Source organism: Oncorhynchus masou, chromosome 28 (assembly GCF_036934945.1).
Source record: "Oncorhynchus masou masou isolate Uvic2021 chromosome 28, UVic_Omas_1.1, whole genome shotgun sequence".
NCBI lineage: Eukaryota > Metazoa > Chordata > Actinopteri > Salmoniformes > Salmonidae > Oncorhynchus > Oncorhynchus masou.
In genome coordinates this window covers 48,582,411-48,604,987 of record NC_088239.1, presented here as the reverse complement: position 1 = coordinate 48,604,987, position 22,577 = coordinate 48,582,411, and the positions used below count along the sequence as shown (strand labels likewise).

The following is a 22,577-nucleotide window of genomic DNA, read 5'->3' as shown; positions in this document are numbered from 1 at the left end:
TGGTCTACTACTGACAAGAGGGTTATTGAATCAAACCCAAGCTGTTTAAATTGAGATGTGGTGCCCATGATCAGAACATTCCTGAAAACGCAGTAAAATGTATGCATGTAATATATATACACTACGTGACCAAAAGTATGTAGACACCTGCTCATTGAACATCTCATTCCAAAATCATGGCCATTAATATGGAGTTGGTCCCTGCTTTGCTGCTATCGAAGCCTCCACTTTTCTGGGAAGGCTTTCCACTAGATGTTGGAACATTGCTGCAGGGACTTGCTTCCATTCAGCCACAAGAGCATTAGTAAGGTTGGGAACTGATGTTGGGCGATTAGGCCTGGCTTGCAGTCAGCATTCCAATTCATCCCAAAGGTGTTCAATGGGGTTGTGGTCAGGGCTCTGTGCAGGCCACAAACCATTTCTGTATAGACCTCACTTTGAGCACTAGGGCTTTCTCATGCTGAAACAGTAAAGGGCCTTCCCCAAACTGTTGCCACAAAGTTGGAAGTACAGCCTAGACAGAACCATGATAAACAGCCCCAGACCATTATTACTCCTCCACCGAACTTTACAGTTGGCACTATCTATTCAGGCAGGTAGCATTCTCTTGGCATCCGCCAAACCCAGATTCGTCCATTGGACTGCAAGATAGTTAAGCGTGATTCATCACTCCAGAGAATGCATTTCCACTGCTCCAGAGTCCAATGGCGGCAAGCTTTACACCACTCCAGCTGACACTTGGCATTATGCATGGTGATCTTAGGCTTGTGTGCGGCTGCTCAGCCATGGAAACCCATTTCATGAAGCACCCGACGAACAGTTATTGTGCTGACGTTGCTTCCAGAGGCAGTTTGGAACTCGGTAGTGAATGCTGGAACCGAGGACAGACGATTTTTATGCGCAGCGGCCCCGTTCTGTGAGTTTGTGTGGCCTACCACTTTGCGGCAGAGCAGTTGTTGCTCCTTGACATTTCCACTTCACAATAACAGCACTTAACAGCGCAGTTGACTGGGGCAGCTCTAGCGGGGCAGAAATTTGACGAACTGACTTGTTGGAAAGGTGGCATCCTATGACAGTGCCACGTTGAAAGTCACTGAGCTCTTCAATCTACTGCCAATGTTTGTCTGTTGCAATTGCATGGCTGTGTGCTCTATTTCATACACCTGTCAGCAACGGGCGTGTTTTAAATAGCCAAATCCACTAATTTGAAGGGGTGTCCACATACGTTTGTATATAGTGTATGAATAATAACATCTATGGACAAATTGATCAAGTCAATGGGCCGTGATGATGAATATGTACAAGGAATATACATATTGCTTTAACTGCCTCATTTGCTGACAGGAAATATAGGTCAAAGTGGAACCGTAAAAACTCATGGCGTGCTTGGCCTAGGATTTCCTACCCCTTTTCACTTGCAGCTCCCAACAAAAACAACATCCCACGTCCACCTCCCCAATCCCATAGAATTACATAGGACTCAAATACAATGCATCACTATTCCCAATCACAATCGTCCGTCCTCACCTTGTGGTTTCCCATAAGCCACCAGGGATCCGCTGAAGGTGACCCCGCTGAAGGTGACCCCTCTGATGAAGGTGTCCAGGTAGGCGATGATCTTGGTGAGGTTGGCAGCCGGGTCGGTAGCAAAGTGAGGTAGACTCGATCATGTACTCTGCCACGTAGGTCAGCACTGTAGCCAGACCCACCAGGCTGTGATCTGGATCTTCCTAGCGATACCCAACTCTGGGGGGCAGAGGGGATGAGGACCGGTCAACATACACAGAGACGTGCGCAAAGATGCACACCCTAAGGATTGCTGGGGAACAGGCAGTCCTGAGGCACAGGTATGGCTGATGTTTGGGGGAAATTCCTTGTTTGTGAGTGCACCTCCGTGTGTGTGTCTTCTGGTGTGTGTGTTCTTAATAGGTTAATAGGAGCATTTGGAAAAGCAAACAGGCTAAGGTCTGAACGGATGGCTTAGTCTAGGTTCCAACTTGATTCCAGGAAGAATTACCCTGTGGATTGACCTGACTGGAACATGCTTAAGACATGATGGTGACCATTACCTCAGCACAGCTGCAGTATAAGCAGTAAGCAGTTACTCATATGATTGAAGGAGACAACACATGTCGACTACAGTAAATAACATGTTGTTCAGATCATTCAGGCATGCAAATCCAACACACACACACACACACACACACACACACACACACACACACACACACACACACACACACACACACACACACACAAAAAATTAGGAACACCTTCCTAATATTGACTTGGCACCCCGACGCCTTCCGATCAGCCTCAATTCGTTGGGGCATGGACTCTACAAGGTGTCGAAAGCATTCCACAGGGATGCTGGCCCATGTTGTTTCTAATGCTTTCCACAGTAATGTCAAGTTGGATGTCCTTTGGGTGGTGGACCATTCTTGATACACACGGGAAACTGTGGAGCATGAAAAACCCAGCAGCATTGCAGTTCTCGACACACTCAAACAGATGTGCCTGGCACCTACTACCATACCCAGTTCAAAGGCACTTAAATCATTTGTCTTGCCCATTCACCCTCTGAATGGCACACGCACACAATCCATGTCTCAATTGTCTCAAGGCTTGAAAAGCCTTATTTATCCTGTCTCCTCCCCTTCATCTACACTGATTGAAGTGGATTTAACAAGTGACATCAATAATGGATCATAGATTTCACCTGGATTCACCTGGTCAGTCTATGTCATGGTCTATGCCTAATGTTTTGTACACTCAAGCATGCACACACATACCAGCGATGCCACCCACAGCCATGGCGGCACTCATCTGTGCCAGGAAGCCCAGGGTGACAGCGATGCCCCCTGCCACACCAATCATGCCCAGGGCATTATCCAGGCATGCAGTGGACTCGTTGAACATGGGCCATGTTCAGTAGGGCACAGCGTAGCAAGAAATTTTGTGGCAAAAATTTTAAACCTGTTCTAAATTAAAAAGTTCAGGTAATACATGCCCATTTCAGTCACGTTTTCTGCCTACTTAACACAACGTCTGAGCCCACCTGATTGGTGGTACATAGTGTAAGGGTTAGGTGATGCTCACCTGTTCAATTTTGTAGCCAGCCTGCATGGCGACTCCATAGCCCCCCACAAACAACCCGGTGGACAGTAGGTACAGGTAGTTGTATTCTGGAGGGTCAGTGGGACACTTGAACATGTCCAGCATCTTCTTGGTGACCAAGGAAACAACCAGGAGACAACGGTATGCATATACACTCTGTTTGGAACGCTTCAGGCATAACAGGGTGAAGACGGTTATTTCATATTTCAAATATTTATAGCACCCTTATTTGATATTTGAGTAACCCATTTAAAGTGTGCGCACAAAAGGTTCCTAAAAGCCAACTTAGTGAATGTAGTAGCTGGGGGGTTTCTTGGTGGAGTCGCTCCCCTGATATAACGACCAGACGGAACACTTCATTCTGCTGGGGCGGATCACATTACATTCCAAAAGCAACCTCTGGGTTCTCTACATCGCCACTACACCCCCACACTCAGACAGGTTATCCAGTGGCTAACATCTGTCACTTCAGCTGTACGTTACTAATTTTAGCCCAGCCCAGACCTCAATCACTTAAACACAGCAATAATTTTTAAAAAATATTTCAGACTTGAGGCTCAGAGTCAATACATTCAGATTCAAGAATGCAAAGGGCAGGTATTGAAGAAAAGCATGCACGGGATTTTTCCGTGCTGCCGCTATAAAAACACATGGAAATACAAAAGGCTTTGTGGCAAGAGCCAGAGGAAGAAAAAACTATTCCTCAACCCGTTGTATGAGGAGCAGGTACTCTATAAATTTCAGGGTTAGCTTATTGAAACTAAATTGGAGGGCAATCTTTTGGTGCATTCACTTGACAATATAAAAATTGCAGCAGAAGGGCTAGGAAACAAATGGTGGAATGTCCGTTTTTATGTTACTGAAGGTTTATGGATGGTGCGGTAGACCACTAAGAAATGTTGCATGTGGAATGGAAACCAATAGGGACTTTAAAACTAAATTAAACACCTGCTCTTTAAAGAAAATTAATATATATATATATATATATATATATATGAAGAGGTGCACTTTAAGCACACTGGAACATATGCACAAAGAGATCTGAGAGAGTCAAAATAACTGGTTATTACAGCAAATGAATCCCTGCCATCATCTTTGACCCTGCTCAGTGTTCTGGCCTGTTGGAGGGCCCTCGCACAGACTGGGACCTCTGGACCTCTGCAGCGGGTTGCCTTTGAATGAGTGACTCAGCGGCTGTCTAGAACGATGCACCAAAGACTTTCCCGACACCACCATTAACAACGTTCCCTCATTTCTTCTCAGCAGAGACTAAGCCTGGTTTATTGCATGGCCATGGCCCTTTTGAAGACCACTCAGTCATTGCCAGTTCATGTGTGAAGTTCCTTCTTTTCCACCTAAAGGGAGTTAGGGAAGGGCACGAACAGGGTCCATGGGCCAACTAACGGTCAAAGCTGAGGAAGAGGGCACAGTGGAGCAATAAGCAGTTTCTTAATAGATAGTCAACAGAACTAAATGGCCCTAAAGGGGTCTGATATCCACGTATCTTACCTATTCTAAGATCTTATATAAGGTCTCCAAAGGGGGTACAATTTCGAGGTAAGGGGAGCTTGTCTTCTCCATTCACTATCTGTTTTCATAGTTACTGTCTGGTTTAGTCCAGTCACTCGCCAGCGATGTTGACCCCCCCTCATGAGAGACAGACCGCCCACAGCAGTCAGACCTGGAATAAACACACACACACAGTAAGCACAGCTTAGATCACATTACAGACGTTTTTCAATTAGTCCCACATGTGTTGAACTGATGTCAAATGTCAAATGACAATGACAAAACACTGAAACATTATTGCTTCTCTGCCCTGTCAGACAAACAAAGCTTTATAACATTTGATGTGCTGTACAGAGAGGCATGTTTCTTACACATTGCATTCGAGCGCAGCAGCACAGCTTAATGAGGAAAATGTCAGAGCGCAGAGGGAGTTCTGATAACCATCAGCCCTATAATGACTTACAAATGCAGCCTGCTGTACAGCAGTGAACAACACAACAACAGGCTGGTCAGACAGAGCCAACCTGCTCCCAGTCATGTGTTTATGTGTCTGACTGAATGAGTGAGCTTTTCCTGGCTGTCCTGTTCTGGAACTCCACAGTAACAATTAGTCACTGAGACAGGCCAAGGTTTGAATTAAAAGGTGACTGCACGCTACCTCAGTGTCACAGGAAGTACATACAGCAGACAATTAGGCTAGAAACATCACCTCGCACACTCTGTCAAAAAGAGAGACATGGTGTTCCCCCCCCGAGTGGCGCAGTGGTCTACGGCACTGCATCGAACTGTTAGCTGTGCCACTTGAGATCCTGGCTCGGTCGCAACCGGGAGGCCCATGAGGCGCCGCACATTTGGCCCAGCGTAGTCCGGGTTAGGGGAGCGTTTGGCTGGCCGGGATGTCCTTGTCCCATCGGGCTCTGGCGACTCCTGTGGCGGGCGGGGCGCATGCACGCTGACATGGTTGCCAGGTGTACGTTGTTTCCCCCGACACATTGATGCGGCTGGCTTCCGGGTTAAGCGGGCATCGTGTCAAAAAGCAGTGCGGCTTGGCTGGGTTATGTTTTGGAGGATGCACGGCTCTCGACCTTCGCCTCTCCCGAGTCCGTACGGGAGTTGCAGCGATGGGACAAGACTTTGACTACCAATTGGATACCACGAAATTGCGGAAAAAAAGAAAGGAAAAAAAAGTACTTAAAAAAAAAGTTCATAAAAAAAGGTCATAAAAAAGCGAGACATGCTGCTCACAATAATCTACACACCAGGTGAACTTTGAGCCTTTAATGCCATCAGATCCCCGCCTGAAGTTTCCCTCCCTTGAAAAGAGGGCGAGTTACTTTTGGAAAACAAAGGCGTCATACTCAGGCCATAGAGATCACAGACATGCCAAATAGACCAAGTAGACACCAATACCACCTACATAGCACTGACTTATCAAGACAGCTCTTAGATAGTCAGCCAGTCATGTCTATATTGATCACACACACACACAATAAAGGTGAAGTCCCATGGGATGACAGTTATCCCAGAAGCATCTCTTCGTCACATCCCACGCAGGGCAGAATTCAGAAGGGAAAGACTTTAGCTAATTGTGACTCAACAGTTTCAGGTAGATTAAAGAGCTGTCATGAGGATGGTGCCGGCCATTGGGCAAAACCAAGGGTTCCTCATCAAAAGTAACCCAAAGCTCCAGACAGAGATTGACAAAGACTTCTCTCTCTCCCTCTTAAGAATCTGAAATTCCAATATACTTCACTAACGTCTTGGGCTCGAACAGCTCTTTCAGCTTTATTACATTTGGCACAGCAATAACCTTAACTTCAATGGCTTCAATGTTTCCACTTCTTTGCATGACCAAGATAAAAGGAATGGTTTAGGTAATGCCAAATATGTGGGGAACACACCTAAGAGACAATGTGTGAGCAGAGAGACTGAGAATGACTAGGGTGGTGCGGGGACCAGGGTACAGCGGCAAGAAAAAGTATGTGAACCCTTTGGAATTACCTGGATTTTGCATAAATTTGACATCAAATTTGATCTAATCTTCATCTTAGTCACATCAATAGACAACCACAGTGTGCTTAAACTAATAACACACAAGTTATTGTATTTTTCTTGTCTATATTCAATACATAATTCAAACAGGTTGGGAAAAGTACGTGAACCCCTAGGCTAATGACTTCTCCAAAGGCTAATTGAAATCAATAGTCAACTAACCTGGTGTCGAATCAATGAGACGAGATTGAAGATTTTGGTTAGAGCTGCCCTACTACATATAAAAATCTGTCACGTTCTGACAGAATCACCCACCAACCAAGGACCAAGCGGCGTGGTAAAAGACAGTGACGACAGCAGCAGCAACAACCGCGGCCAGCATCACAGGACTCCTGGACATGGGAGGAGATATTGAACGGAGAGGGAACCTGGGCACAGGCTGGGGAATATCGCCGCCCCAAAGCAGAGCTGGAGGCAGCGAAAGCTGAGCGGCGGCGATATGAGGAGGCAGCACGGCAGCGCGACAGGTACGAGAGGTAGCCCCAAAAAAACGAGGTGTGAGGCTAAGCCAAGTAGCATACCTGAGCTCACTCCTTGTGCTTATTATAAGCAGTGCGTTACTGGTCAGGCACCGTGTTATGTGGTTAAGCGCACGGTGTCGCCAGTACGTGCCCATAGCCCGGTGCGCTATAGGGCAGCCCCCCGAAAGTGTCATGCGAGTGTGGGCATCCAGCCAGGGCGTATGGGGCCTGCTCAGCGTGTCTGGTCGCCAGTACGCAGTTTTGGTCCAGGGTATCCTACGCCGGCTCTGCGTACTGTGTCTCCGGGGCGCTGGGAGGGTGCAGTGCGTCCTATGCCTGCGCTCCGCTCGTGCCGGGCAAATGTGGGAGTGGAGCCTAAGGGAGAGGTGTGTGTAGTAGGCACTAGAGCCCGGTTCAACCTGTGCCTGCACTCTGGAGGGTCCGGGCTAGAGTAGTGATCCAGCCAGTGCCGCCAGTCTGCAAGGAGCCGCCAGTGCCGCCAGTCAGCCAGGAGCCGCCAGTGCCGCCAGTCAGCCGCCAGTGCCGCCAGTCAGCCAGGATCTGCCAGTGCCGCCAGTCAGCCAGGATCTGCCAGTGCCGTCAGTCAGCCAGGATCTGCCAGTCAACCAGGAGCCGCCAGTCAGCCAGGGTCTGCCAGAGCCGCCAGTCAGCCGGGATCTGCCAGAGCCGCCAGTCAGCCGGGATCTGCCAGAGCTGCCATTCAGCCGGGATCTGCCAGAGTCATCAGCCAGTACGGGGCTACCCCTCTGTTCCGAGCTACCCCTCTGTCCCGAGCTGCCCCTCTGTCCCGAGCTGCCCCTCAGTCCAGGGGGGTCATTTAGAAGGGTCGCCGTGGTTAGGAAAACACGGAGGCGGACAATGAGGCGGACTAAGACTGTGGTGAAGTGGGGTCCACGTCCCGCGCCAGAGCCGCCACCGCGGACAGACGCCCACCCAGACCCTCCCCTATAGGTTAAGGTTTTGCGGCTGGAGTCCGCACCTTTGGGGGGGGGGGGTGTACTGTCACGTTCTGACCTCTATTTCCTTTGTTTTATATTTCTTTACTATGGTCAGGGCGTGAGTTGGGGTGGGCAGTATATGTTTGTTTTTCTATGATTTGGGGATTTGTATGTTTCGGCCTAGTATGGTTCTCAATCAGAGGCAGGTGTCATTAGTTGTCTCTGATTGAGAATCATACTTCGGTAGCCTGGGTTTCACTGTTTGTTTGTGGGTGATTGTCTATTTTGATTGCTTGTGTCAGCCCAGTTCTCATTAGCTTCACGGTCGTTATTTAGTTTATTGTTTTTGTATAGTGTGCTTTGTGTTTTCTTTATTAAAATTCATGTTGAACACATACCACGCCGCATTTTGGTCCTCCGATCCTTCTCGCCTCTCCTCTCCTCTTCAGATGAAGAGGAGGACGTCCGTGACACATTCACAAAATTTGAGTTTGCAATTCACAAGAAGCATTGCCTGATGTGAACCATGCCTCGAACAAAAAAGATCTCAGAAGACCTAAGATTAAGAATTGTTGACTTGCATAAAGCTGGAGGGGGGTTACAAAAGTATCTCTAAACGCCTAGATGTTCATCAGTCCACGGTAAGACAAATTGCCTATAAATGGAGAAATTTCAGCACTGTTGCTACTCTCCCTAGGAGTGGCCATCCTGCAAAGATGACTGCAAGACCACAGTGCAGAATGCTCAATGAGGTTAAGAAGAATCCTAGAGTGTCAGCTAAAGACTTACAGACATCTCTGGAAGATGCTAACATCTATGTTGACGAGTTTACAATACAAAAAACACTAAACAAGAATGGTGTTCATGGGAGGACACCATGGAAAAAGCCACTGCTGTCCAAAAAAAAACATTGCTGCACATCTGAAGTTTGCAAAAGAGCACCTGGATGTTCTACAGAGCTACTGGCAAAATATTCTGTGGACAGATTAAACTGAAGTTGTGTTGTTTGGAAGGAACACAACACTATATGTGGAGAAAAAAATGCAAAGCACACCAACCACAAAACCTCATCTTAACTATACACTATGGTGGAGGGAGCATAATGGTTTGGGGCTGCCTCAGGGCCTCGGCAGCTTGCTATCATCGATGGAAAAATGAATTCCCAAGTATATCAAGACGTTTTTCAGGAGAATGTTAGGCTATCTGTCCGCCAATTGAAGCTCAACAGACGGTGATGCAAAAGGACAACAACCCAAAATACAGAAGTAAATCCACAGCAGAATGGCTTCAACAGAACAAAATAAGCCTTCTGGAGTGGCCCAGTCAGTCCTGACCTCAACCCAATTGAGATGCTGTGGCACGACCTCAAGAGAGCGGTTTACACCAGACATCCCAAGAATATTGTGGAACTGAAACAGTTTAGTAAAGAGGAATGGTCCAGAATTACTCCAGACCATTGTGCAGGTGAGTAATTGTGTCAGACTACCCTAACTTTCGTAATTTCTGGTCACAACTTGCAGACTTGTTTACGTGCTGCTGTGCGTTTTGTTGCTAACCTTACTATGCTACCTGACAACTTTACGATTTTTACTTTTTAATTAGCGTTTATTTTTTGTTTTTCCCTCGCTCTACTTTTTTTCATTCAACTTTTTCACTCCGGACGCTTTATCTGGACGTGGTTCGTCAGGACCTCCACCAGCCGAAGCTAAGTAGTAACATTAATAACATGATGCCTTCTAATTGCAGTCTCTGTACTCATAATATACAGGAGAATGATCACCTTACGGCCAGGATAGCTGTGCTGCAAGCCCAGCTTCAGACACAATCATTAGGCAAGGATAATTTCAGGGTAGGAAAGGATGAAACAGCGTCTGTGCCACCAGTAAGTACAGATAGTAGTATAAATCCCCTCACACAGTCCTCGCTGCCTGACAACTTTCTCATGGCTTCTGGAGGGAAATGCTGTAGGAATGCTACACCGGTGTCGCTCATTCAGCCGATAGAAACTTTCAACCAGTTCTCCCCATTAAGCAGCGAGTCGGAGTCAGAGGTCAAGCCTTCTTTGGTCCCTACTCCTCCCGTTACAGGGTCTGAGACGCCGAAGCCTCCCACAATTAGCTCTGACAAATTGAAAACCCTAGTCATTGGCGACTCCATTACCCACAGTTTTAGACTTAAAACAAATCATCCAGCAATCATACACTGTTTACCAGGGGACAGGGCTACCAACGTTAAAGCTAATCTGAAGATGGTGCTGGCTAAAGCTAAAACTGGCGAGTGTAGAGAGTATATGGATATTGTTATTCACGTCGGCACCAACGATGTTAGGATGAAACAGTCAGAGGTCACCAAGTGCAACATAGCTTCAGCGTGTAAATCAGCTAGAAAGATGTGGACCAAGCCTGGCCTGTTGAGGAGTGACGGACTCCATCCTAGCTGGAGGCGTGCTCTCATCTTACCTACGAACATAGACAGGGCTCTAACTCCCCTATCTCCACAATGAGATAGGGTGCAGGCCAGGCAGCAGGCTGTTAGCCAGCCTGTCAGCTTAGTGGAGTCTGCAACTAGCACAGTCAGTGTAGTCAGCTCAGCTATCCCCATTGAGACTGTGTCTGTACCTCGACCTAGGATGGGCAAAACTAAACATGGCGGTGTTCGCCTTAGCAATCTCACTGGAATAAAGACCTCCTCCATTCCTGCCATTATTGAAAGAGTTTGTGATACTTCACATCTCAAAATAGGGCTACTTAATGTTAGATCCCTCACTTCCAAGGCAGTTATAGTCAATGAACTAATCACTGATCATAATCTTGATGTGATTGGCCTGACTGAAACATGGCTTCAGCCTGATGAATTTACTGTGTTAAATGAGGCCTCACCTCCTGGTTACACTAGTGACCATATCCCCCGCGCATCCCGCAAAGGCGGAGGTGTTGCTAACATTTATGATAGCAATTTCAATTTACAAAAAACCCCCAGATGTTTTCGTCTTTTGAGCTTCTAGTCATGAAATCTATGCAGCCTACGCAATCACTTTTTATAGCTACTGTATACAGGCCTCCTGGGCCATATACAGCGTTCCTCACTGAGTTCCCTGAATTCCTATCGGACCTTGTAGTCATGGCAGATAATATTTTAATTTTTGGTGACTTTAATTTTCATATGGAAAAGTCCACAGACCTACTCCAAAAGGCTTTCGGAGCCATCATCGACTCAGTGGGTTTTGTCCAACATGTCTCTGGACCCACTCACTGCCACAACATGTCTCTGGACCCACTCACTGCCACAGTCATACTCTGGACCTAGTTTTGTCCCATGGAATAAATGTTATGGTTCTTAATGTTTTTCCTCATAATCCTGGACTATATTTGTTACGTTTGCAATCGCAACAAATAATCTGCTCAGACCCCAACCAAGGATCATCAATAGTCGTGCTATAAATTCTCGGACAACCAAAATATTTCTAGATGCCCTTCCAGACTCCTGCCGCCTACCCAAGGATGTCAGAGTACACAAATCAGTTAACCACCTAACCGAGGAACTCAATTTAACCTTGCACAATACCCTAGATGCTCGAACCCCTAAAAACAAAAAAGAAGAAACTAGCTCCCTGGTACACATAAGAAACTAGATCCCTGGTACACAGAAAATACCCGAGCTCTGAAGCAAGCTTCCCGAAAATTGGAACGGAAATGGCGCCACAGCAAACTGGAAGTCTTCCGACTAGCTTGGAAAGACAGTACCGTGCAGTATCGAAGAGCCCTCACTTCTGCTCGATCATCCTATTTTTCCAACTTATTTGAGGAAAATAAGAACAATCCAAAACGTATTTTTGATACTGTCGCAAAGCTAACTAAAAAGAAGCATTTCCTAAGAGGATGGCTTTCACTTCAGCAGTGATATCTTCATAAACTTCTTTGAGGAAAAGATCATGATCATTAGAAAACAAATTACGGACTCCTCTTTAAATCTGCGTATTCTTCCAAAGCTCAGTTGTCCTGAGTCTGCACAACTCTGCCAGGACCTAGGATCAAGGGAGACACTCAAGTGTTTTAGTACTATATCTCTTGACACAATGATGAAAATAATCGTGGCCTCTAAACCTTCAAGCCGTATACTGGACCCTATTCCAACTAAACTACTGAAAGAACTGCTTCCTGTGTTTGGCCCTCCTATGTTGAACATAATAAACATCTCTCTATCCACCAGATGTTTACCAAACTCACTAAAAGTGGAAGTAATAAAGTCTCTCTTGAAAAAGCCAAACCTTGACCCAGAAAATATAAAAAACCATCGGCCTATTTCAAATCTCCCATTCCTCTCAATTTTTTGGGGAAAAAGCTGTTGTGCAGCAACTCACTGCCTTCCTGAAGACAAACAATGTATACGAAATGCTTCAGTCTGGTATTAGACCCCATCATAGCACTGAGACTGCACTTGTGAAGGTGGTAAATTACCTTTTAATGGCGTCAGGTCGAGGCTCTGCATCTGTCCTCGTGCTTCTAGACCATAGTGCTGCTTTTGATACCACCGGTCACCACATTCTTTTGGAGAGATTGGAAACCCAAATTGTCTACATGGACAAGTTCTAGCCTGGTTTAGATCTTATCTGTTGGAAATCAGTTTGTCTCTGTGGGTGGTTTGTCCTCTGACAAATCAACTGTAAATGACGGTGTTCCTCAAGGTTCCGTTTTAGGACCACTATTGTTTTCACTATATATTTCACCTCTTGGTGATGTCATTTGAAATCATAATGTTAACTTCTTGAGTGTAGGGGGCAGGGTTTTGTTTTATGGCTAAAAAAAAACATTTGAAACTGCCTATTTCTCAGGCCCAGAAACTAGAAACGAACAATATAATTGTCCGATTAGGATAGAAAACACTCTAAAGTTTCCAAAACTGTGAAAATATTGTCTGTGAGTATTACAGAACTGATATTGTAGATGAAAACCTGAGGAAAATCAAACCAGGAAGTGCTGTTTTTCCTGAAAGCTCTCCTTGCCTCCATTTAAAGGGATATCAACCAGATTCCTTTTCCTATGGCTTCCTCAAGGTGTCAACAGACTTTAGACATAGTTTCAGGCTTTTATTTTGAAAAATGAGGGAGAAAGATAACATTGCGTCAGTGGATAGCTGAGTGTTCGCAGAGTTTTGCTTGCGCAACAGAGTGGGGCAGCCATTGTCTCTCCCTCTCCTATTGAAAAAGCGTCAGTCCCGGTTGATATATTATCGATTATATATTTTAAAAACAACCTGAGGATTGATTATAAAAAACGTTTGACATGTTTCTGTGGACATTACGGATACTATTTGGAATTTTCGTCTGCAATGTCGTGACCGCTCGAGCCTGTGGATTTCTGAACATAACGCGCCGAACAAATGGAGGTATTTTGGATATAAAATAATCTTTATGGAACAAAAGGAACATTTATTGTGTAACTGGGAGTCTCGTGAGTGCAAACATCTGAAGATCATCAAAGGTAAGCGATTTAATCTATTGCTTTTCTGACTTTCGTGACCAATCTACTTGGCTGCTGTTTTATGTAATATTTTGTCTACTGAGAGAGATGTTCTTATATTATGCTTTCGCCAAAAAGCTGTATTGAAATCTGATGCGCCAGGTGGATTAACAACAAGCTAAGCTGTGTTTTGCTATATTGCACTTGTGATTTCATGAAAATTAAATATTTTTAGTAATTTGATTTGAATTTGTCACACTGCAATTCAGCGGGTGTTGATGAAAATGAAACAGGATGTAAGGGATTTCTTCCATTGACGGAGAGGCGGACCAAAGCGCAGCGTGGTTATTCTGATTCATGTTTAATTCAAAGATAAAAACGAACACAACAAAACAAGAAACGTGAAAACCCAAAACAGCCCTATCTGGTGCAAACACAGAGACAGGAACAATCACCCACAAACACACAGTGAAACCCAGGCTACCTAAGTATGATTCTCAAACAGAGACAACTAATGACACCTGCCTCTGATTGAGAACCATACTAGGCCTGATGACTCCTTGCTGTCTCCAGTCCACCTGGCCGTGCTGCTGCTCCAGTTTCAACTGTTCTGCCTGTGGCTATGAAACCCTGACCTGTTCACCGGACGTGCTACCTGTCCCAGACCTGCTGTTTTCAACTCTCTAGAGACAGCAGGAGCGGTAGAGATTCTCTGAATGATCGGCTATGAAGAGCCAACTGACATTTACTCCTGAGGTGCTGACCTGTTGTACCCTCGACAACCACTGTGATTATTATTATTTGACCCTGTTGGTCATCTATGAACATTTTAACATCTTGGCCATGTTCTGTTATATTCTCCACCCGACACAGCCAGAAGAGGACTGGCCACCCCTCATAGCATTGTTCCTCTCTAGGTTTCTACCTAGGTTCTGGCCTTTCTAGGGAGTTTTTCCTAGCCACCGTGCTTCTACACCTGCATTGCTTGCTGTTTGGGGTTTTAGGCTGGGTTTCTGTACAGCACTTTGAGATATCAGCTGATGTAAGAAGGGCTATATAAATACATTTGATTTTATCCACAACTATAGAAAACATTTTGTTGAGGTTATTGCTGCCAATGGAGGGTCAAGCAGTTATTAAATACAAGGGTTCACATACTTTTTCCACCCTGCACTGGGAATGTTTACATGGTGTGTTCAAGAAAGACATGAAAATGTATAATTGTTTGTGTGTTATTAGTTTAAGCAGACTGTGTTTGTCTATTTTTGTGACCTAGATGAAGATCAGATCAAATTTTATGACCAATTTATGAAGAAATCCAGGTATTTCCAAAGGGTTCAAATACTTTTTCTTGCCACTGTATGTATAGTGTGGACTAATAAAGTGGTTCACAGGAACTGTGCAGTAGGTCTAGGGAGATAATTGCTCCATTGGATGCCACCACCATGCCTCTTCTGAAGTTAGCGTCTGGGGCGACATGAAGGATTTAATTTTGGACCACCATGGGCTCATTAAGACATTCAAACCTTTCCTGGTTCCTGGACCACTACCCATGCCCTGACTGCAGTGCCCTACCGCCGCCCGGAGGAACAAGGAAAAGCTTAATGAGGCACATCGCCCTCGAAAGCAGTAGATATCACAGCCAGCGTGTCACTTACGCCCGTGTCAAGAGTAATCAACATGCTGCGAACACACACACACACCACGTCTGTAACACTTCCTGTTTTAATGAAGTAGATGTGGAGGGTGGGAAAGGGGGCAAAGGGCAACAATGATCAGGAACTATTTATTTGCAATGGTGGCAAATGAATGTCTTTTGCAACTAGGACTGAGTAATCATCAAATTTCCTCTCGCCACTATCCAAACATTGATTTTTAATTGTATCAGCCTAATAATCAGTCTCTTTTATTTACAGAATAAATATTAAATTACAGATTCCTCTTCTATAATTCATTAGCCTATGTTCTTCTGCATACGCAGAGTGGAACCTGAGACCTATGCTTCCAGTTGCTTGAAGAGGATCCACACTCTAGAGTAGTACTTTAAAATCCCCCAGACTACAAGGAGCATGAATCATTTCCTGTTCCCTCTAGGTCCTACTCATCACTGAGAGGAGAGCACCTGCAGGTGCAGCTGCCAGTTCTGTGAAGGAATCTCCTCTGCACAGTTACAGCAATGCCTTTTAGAGATTAGTAAATCAAATGAGTAACATCTGGGTTTTAAAATGTGATAAATTCTCATTTGAAACCAAATCCTAAGTGATGCATCTTAGGCCTGGATGCATTTTCGTCAGTAGTTTTAACCTCATATATATATACACTGCTCAAAAAAATAAAGGGAACCCTTAAACAACACAATGTAACTCCAAGTCAATCACACTTCTGTGAAATCAAACTGTCCACTTAGGAAGCAGCACTGATTGACAATACATTTCACATGCCGTTGTGCAAATGGAATAGACAACAGGTGGAAATTATAGGCATTTAGCAAGACACCCCCAATAAAGGAGTGGTTCTGCAGGTGGGGACCACAGACCACTTCTCAGTTCCTATGCTTCCTGGCTGATGTTTTGGTCACTTTTGAATGCTGGCGGTGCTTTCACTCTAGTGGTAGCATGAGACGGAGTCTACAACCCACACAAATGGCTCAGGTAGTGCAGCTCATCCAGGATGGCACATCAATGCGAGATGTGGCAAGAAGGTTTGCTGTGTCTGTCAGCGTAGTGTCCATAGCAAGGAGACGCTACCGGGAGACAGGCCAGTACATCAGGAGACGTGGAGGAGGACGTAGGAGGGCAACAAACCATCAGCAGGACCTCTACCTCCGCCTTTGTGCAAGGAGGAGCACTGCCAGAGCCCTGCAAAATGACTTCCAGCAGGCCACAAATGTGCATGTGTATGCTCAAACGGTCAGAAACAGACTCGATGAGGGTGGTATGAGGGTACGACGTCCACAGGTGGGGGTTGTGCTTACAGCCCAACACCATGCAGGACGTTTGGCATTTGCCAGAGAACACCAAGAATTGCAAATTCGCCACTGGCGCCCTGTGCTCTTCACAGATGAAAGCAGGTTCACACTGAGCACATGTGACAGACATGACAGTCTGGAGACGCCATGGAGAACGTTCTGCTGCCTGCAACATCCTCCAGCATGGTGGTGGGTCAGTCATGGTGTGGGGTGGCATTTCTTTGGGGGGCCGCACAGCCCTCCATGTGCTCGCCAGAGGTAGCCTGACTGCCATTAGGTACCGAGATGAGATCCTCAGACCCCTTGTGAGACCATATGCTGGTGTGGTTGGCCCTGGGTTCCTCCTACTGCAAGACAATGCTAGACCTCATATGGCTGGAGTGTGTCAGCAGTTCCTGCAAGAGGAAGGCATTGATGCTATGGACTGGCCCGCCTGTTCCCCAGACCTGAATCCAATTGAGCACATCTGGGACATCATGTCTCGCTCCATCCACCAATGCCACGTTGCACCACAGACTGTCCAGGAGTTGGCGGATGCTTTAGTCCAGGTCTGGGAGGAGATCCCTCAGGAGACCATCCGCCACCTCATCAGGAGCATGCCCAGGCATTGTAGGGAGATCATACAGGCACGTGCAGGCCACACACACTACTGAGCCTCATTTTGACTTGTTTTAAGGACATTACATCAAAGTTGGATCAGCCTGTAGTGTGGTTTTCCACTTTGATTTTGAGTGTGACTCCAAATCCAGACCTCCATGGGTTGATAAATTTGATTTCCATTGATCATTTTTGTGTGATTTTGTTGTCAGCACATTCAACTGTGTAAAGAAATAAGAATATTTCATTCATTCAGATCTAGGATGTGTTATTTTAGTGTTCCCTTTATTTTTTTGAGCAGCGTATATATATATATATATATATATATATATATATATATATATATATATATATATATATATATATATATATATATATATATATATATATATATATATATATTACGCTGCTGAATATATATACATTCCTGAATATACCGCATTACAAAATAATGACGTGCCTCTGTTTAGTCTTCTGTATCCAGTTCATTAAGATTAGTCTTCATAAACACGCACCAGAGAGGGCGTTGGTGACGGACATGAGTGGGGAGTGAACTGCTGGGCTCACCCACCACACCACAATGGTGGCCAGGGCCGAAGGTGGTCACCATCTGAGTGAAGGCTGCATTGGGGGAAGCCAGGCCCAGGCCTAAAAGGGTGCCAAGACCTGAGAGGGGGAAAGGAGGGAGAGAGTTCATTAATAACTTAATAACACTACACCACACCGCATATCCAATGTCCATACTGAATAGCAGGTCTCTAAACCCCATGAGGTGTTGACATGAATTTAATGAGGCCTGTGAGGCAAACTAGACTCTTTCTATTGTCTGCTAATTTTCTTAAGTGAGGACAAGAGACAGATATGATGCCATTAGCATTTCAGCTAGGCAGCAATTGCAGCAACCAAACTGTAGTGGTGGCGACGCGCCAACCACTGCCAACCCAGAACGAGCTGCTCGGGGGAATGTGTGAACGGGGTTTACAGGCCTGCCATCTACAGTCTCCACTACCAGAGCAGGGGTCTGTGGGAAACAGCTACAGCACCACTTCAGACAGACACAGCAGGGGGAGGGAGGGCTCGTCATCTCACATTTTATTATACCTAGTTTCCTGGCACTAAGAGGCTGCTGGTGGTGGTTTATGGGATGGGGGTGGGGGGGGGGCAGGTTAGGGTGAGCTCTAATTAGGTGACCAATCCTCATTTCAAAGGGGCTCTCAGCCATTTTGCCTTTCTGGCCTCTCGCATGGTTGATCCAGTGGTCAGAAAATCAAGATGTTCCAGCAGCACCTTCCATCCTTGGCTTCATGGAGGAGAGACAGAGATACGGAGCGAACTAACTCATGAAAGGACATAAAGATAAATGTGCATGTTTGTTTATCTCAGGGTGTTTATTTACGTGTGAACCCAGTTTGTGGCTCATTTATCTGAATGTTGGGGAAGAAGGCTGTGTTCTCTGGGTCTCTTTGATCTGATTCCAGAACAGAGCAGAGAGTTACTGCCTGCCTGCCCTCTCTCTCTCTCTCTCTCTCTCTCTCTCTCTCTCTCTCTCTCACACACACACACACACACACACACACACACACACACACACAGACTAACCTCTGAGCCGCCGCCTGTAACCAATAGAAATAATCTGCACAGATTTCAGTTCAGGGTAGCGTTTATGTCTAATCACGGCTGATGCTGCTCTCAGAATGGGGTTACAGCTCACCTTTCCCACATTAGTCAGCTATGCGATGACTTGCTAGTGTTAGTAGAGAATAGAACAATGTAATGAATGTGAAAGGTAATAAAACACTAACAGGCTGCTTTAACCCCCCACGATAGTCCTGTTAACCCAGGTCAGGGTGAGCGAGAGAAAGAGAGAGAGGGAGACCACCATACAAGCTCACAGAGACTCATTACATGGCTCAGATTAAGAGGCCGTTATTCTGACAGCCAGCAGTGTTGCTCTGGATCCTCTGCTTTCTGCTGTGTCAGCCATTTTATTCCCCTTAAGTTAGAATTAAGTAAACAACTGACTTGGATCCGGGTGGTGTTCGTTAGGGCACACCGTAGCAAAAATTGTGGAACAGAACATGAAAATGAGCATTAAGTCCAGGTAGCTTCAAATCATTTTACTACATTTTCCTCCATTTGTTACCTCCTGAACATGACCCTGGAAGGCAATGTAAGTATAAATGAATGAAGTGTCTAGGCAGTCAGTGCAGTCAGTGCTGGTGTGTCTCACCTCCAGCGTACATGCCAGCAGTGGTCAGGGTGACCTTGACGGGGGACACGGCAGCAGCCTTCTCCTTGGCCAGCTCCTTCATGCTCTTGGGTTTGGGAGGGGCTGCCACTGTGATATTATCGGGCAGAGGAGCTGGGAAGAGGTTGTTTCCATTCTACAGCAGATAGAGAGGACAACATTGTTAGAACTACCAACAATCCCCCCAAAAAATAAAGGGAGCTTATGGGTTCAAAATTCACATTTTACCAATATCTTCCAAAACAATTTCCATAACCAAACATTGAGACCCATTTCATTTGCCAACTGCAGAGGGAGAGCAAGTAAATTCATCATAGATTCCCTGATTAACCAGTCTTCCCTCGTTATGCAAGTCTTTTTAATTTTACCTTTATTTAACTAGGAAAATCAGTTAAGAACCAACTCTTATTTTCAATGACGGCCTAGGAACAGTGGGTTAACTACCTTGTTCAGGAGCAGAATGGCAGATTTGTACCTTGTCAGCTCGGGGATTCAAATTCGCAAACTTTCGGTTACTAGTCCAACTCTTTAACCACTAGGCTACCCTGCCGCTCCTGCTGCTAATAACAGATGTAACCAAACCCAGCTGCTTCACATCACCTGCATGACAACAGATCCTCTGATGATGTGGTCCATAGTGCCATAGTTAAACTACTCCTTGACCTCATAGTGGATGTTCTCAGTGGAAGGGCTGATGGAGTACAGGGTGCTGGAGTACAGGGTACAGGGTGCTGGACTGGGTAGGCAGGCGGCTGGGCAGGTCAGCGAAGCCTATGTGGGTCACACCCTAAAAAATAACAGAAGCAGCTATTTTACTGAAAGACAAATTGTGGATTCTTCTCTCATCAACCTTTGAGAAAAGGATCTACACTATTTTAGTAGGTAACCTTGCGGTACCAGGTCTAGGCAATCCATATGATACGGACATAAGCAGGTTCACCACGGTGTCAAAAGAGAAACAAATGATGAAACTGAAGATGAGAATAATAATAGATTGTCTTGACTGACCTTGTGTACAGAGAGATCTCCAGGCACGGTCCACCACCACAGAGCCATCCTTCATGCTCTCCACCATGTTCTTGGTGATCAGGATAGGAGCCTTGCGACCTGAGGACACAGCACCATGGTCAGAGAGGTCAACACCATGTTGAATAAGCTTCTTGTCTGCAGTGCCAGCAGGGTGCTCAATCAGCACAGCAGTTTGTCTACTTTTAGTCAGCATTTTGTACAACAATGTCTTAAAGTCTAGATTTAAAGATAATTAATCAAACCCTGGCAAATAAACAAATTGCAATTTGTTGATCTCGGTTTATGCTAGGCAATGTTTTCAGGTTCTTTCTGATGTTTAAACTAGCTTCAAAGTAAACGGATGTCATGAAGACACAGAGAAACTCTTCCAAGGTCAAGTTGAACTGGTCAGAATATGACACAGCAGTACTGATCAGGCCAGGGTAGGCTTGTGTAGACCAGACCAAAGGAGTCAGCCACTCCAGCTGTGTTGTGTTCGAGACCACCTAAAGCGAGACCGATGCAAGACCGGGAGGGAGAAACGAGGGGTCTGAGACAAGACCAAGACCAGAAAAATTAGAGTCCAATTCAAGACCATGACAAGACCATGAATGTAATTGTCAAATCACCACCATAATAATAAAAAAAGTCCAGTATTTCTGTGTTCCTATTTCAGAACATATGGATTCTTTAGACATTCAGAATAGTAAATAATGGATGTTGAGGGAAAATAGAGACACTCTACAAATGATTACTAACCCAAACACAGTGGGGAACAATGTGGGCTTACTATGCCTTCAGAGAAAGGCTAAGGATTTATAAAATAATAATATTATTATTTTCAACGATGTTCCGATTTTATCTCTTCAGTTGAAGAAAAACAATATCCCAAAAATAACCAATCAGGATTTTTCTTTGGTGGACTCTGGGGAGATAAATCTAGCTAGCTAGCTGAGTCAGCCATTGGCTAGGCCATTAGACGCTTGATATAAAAGCATCTGCCAATCAATTGATTTAACTTGAAAAAAATTTGAGCAAAGCCTTTAGAAATGCTCATGCAAACACTACATTATGACTGAAATTGCTGAAAAGCGCTTCGCAAATAAGACTACATACAAAACCTTTTCAATACCTGGTTTGCATACCCATTGTTGCCTCAGTTAGCATTTACTGGTAGATATACATTGAAACGTCTTTCCTATCGATGCCATTCTTCTGTGAGATGCTCCATGAGACAACCAGTTGAGAGTGCACTGGTATTACGGTTGCTGTCCTTTCAGCATCACGAGCCTGTCACACACAGAAGGCCCAATAGGCTCCGCACTGCGCAAATCTGTCCATAATAGATATAAATACTGTTACAATTCCCCCCCCCCACCCCCCGTCTCTCCTTACTAATGATGAACCTGCAACTTTCTCAACATTTCCCCCACTCTTCCCTACTGGCGAGTCAAGGAAATTCATACAAAGTTTGAGGATATTTTTCAACTAAAGTAAATTGAAGTAAAGTTACGAGAAAAGTTGGAATCCCAGGTTTCAATAGGCCATAAGATGAATATTTCAAGAAAGGAGTGTAATTATTATTTTTTTGCACTGAATGAATAGAAACAGATAATTATGTGTTTTTTACTCCACTGGTCTTGGCTGGTCTCGAGAAGAAATTACGAGTCCTCACTGTCTGAGACCGAGTCAAGAACGAGTAAAAGTGTATCCGACACAGAGACACTCAATATGTGGTCTCGAGTACTGCATCACTGCTCCCCACCTAACAGAACCTGTAGTGCTAGTTATCTTGTCCCCTATACATGTCCTAGACATGGGACCATTACACAACATCAATGACTTTGAAACCACATGCCATGTCAGTGGAAAGGAAAATGTCATTCACAACTACAGCTCCATATCTTATCAAGGCCGTCTACAACGCATGACAAGAGAGAGTGCCTTCAGAAAGTATTCACATTTTGTTATGTTACAAAGTGGGATTAAAAATGTCTTCTTTTTTTGTCAATGATCTACACACAAAGTTGTAATGGCTTGGCACTCTAAAATATGTCGCAAAAGGCTTACTTTATTATTACTTTTTTTTCCCACTGCATTAGCGATTGCGTACACAGACGTTTCGGCTTTACAGCCTTCTAGGTACAATTTTGTTTAATTCAAAACAGCACTTGTACAGAACAACTGATGAACAGCAGG

General features: G+C 45.1%; 1 pseudogene; it reads right to left on the bottom strand.

The window, feature by feature from the left end:
• Positions 1-22,577, bottom strand: part of LOC135517005 (NAD(P) transhydrogenase, mitochondrial-like) — a 49,100-nt pseudogene that overhangs the window by 15,428 nt on the left and 11,095 nt on the right.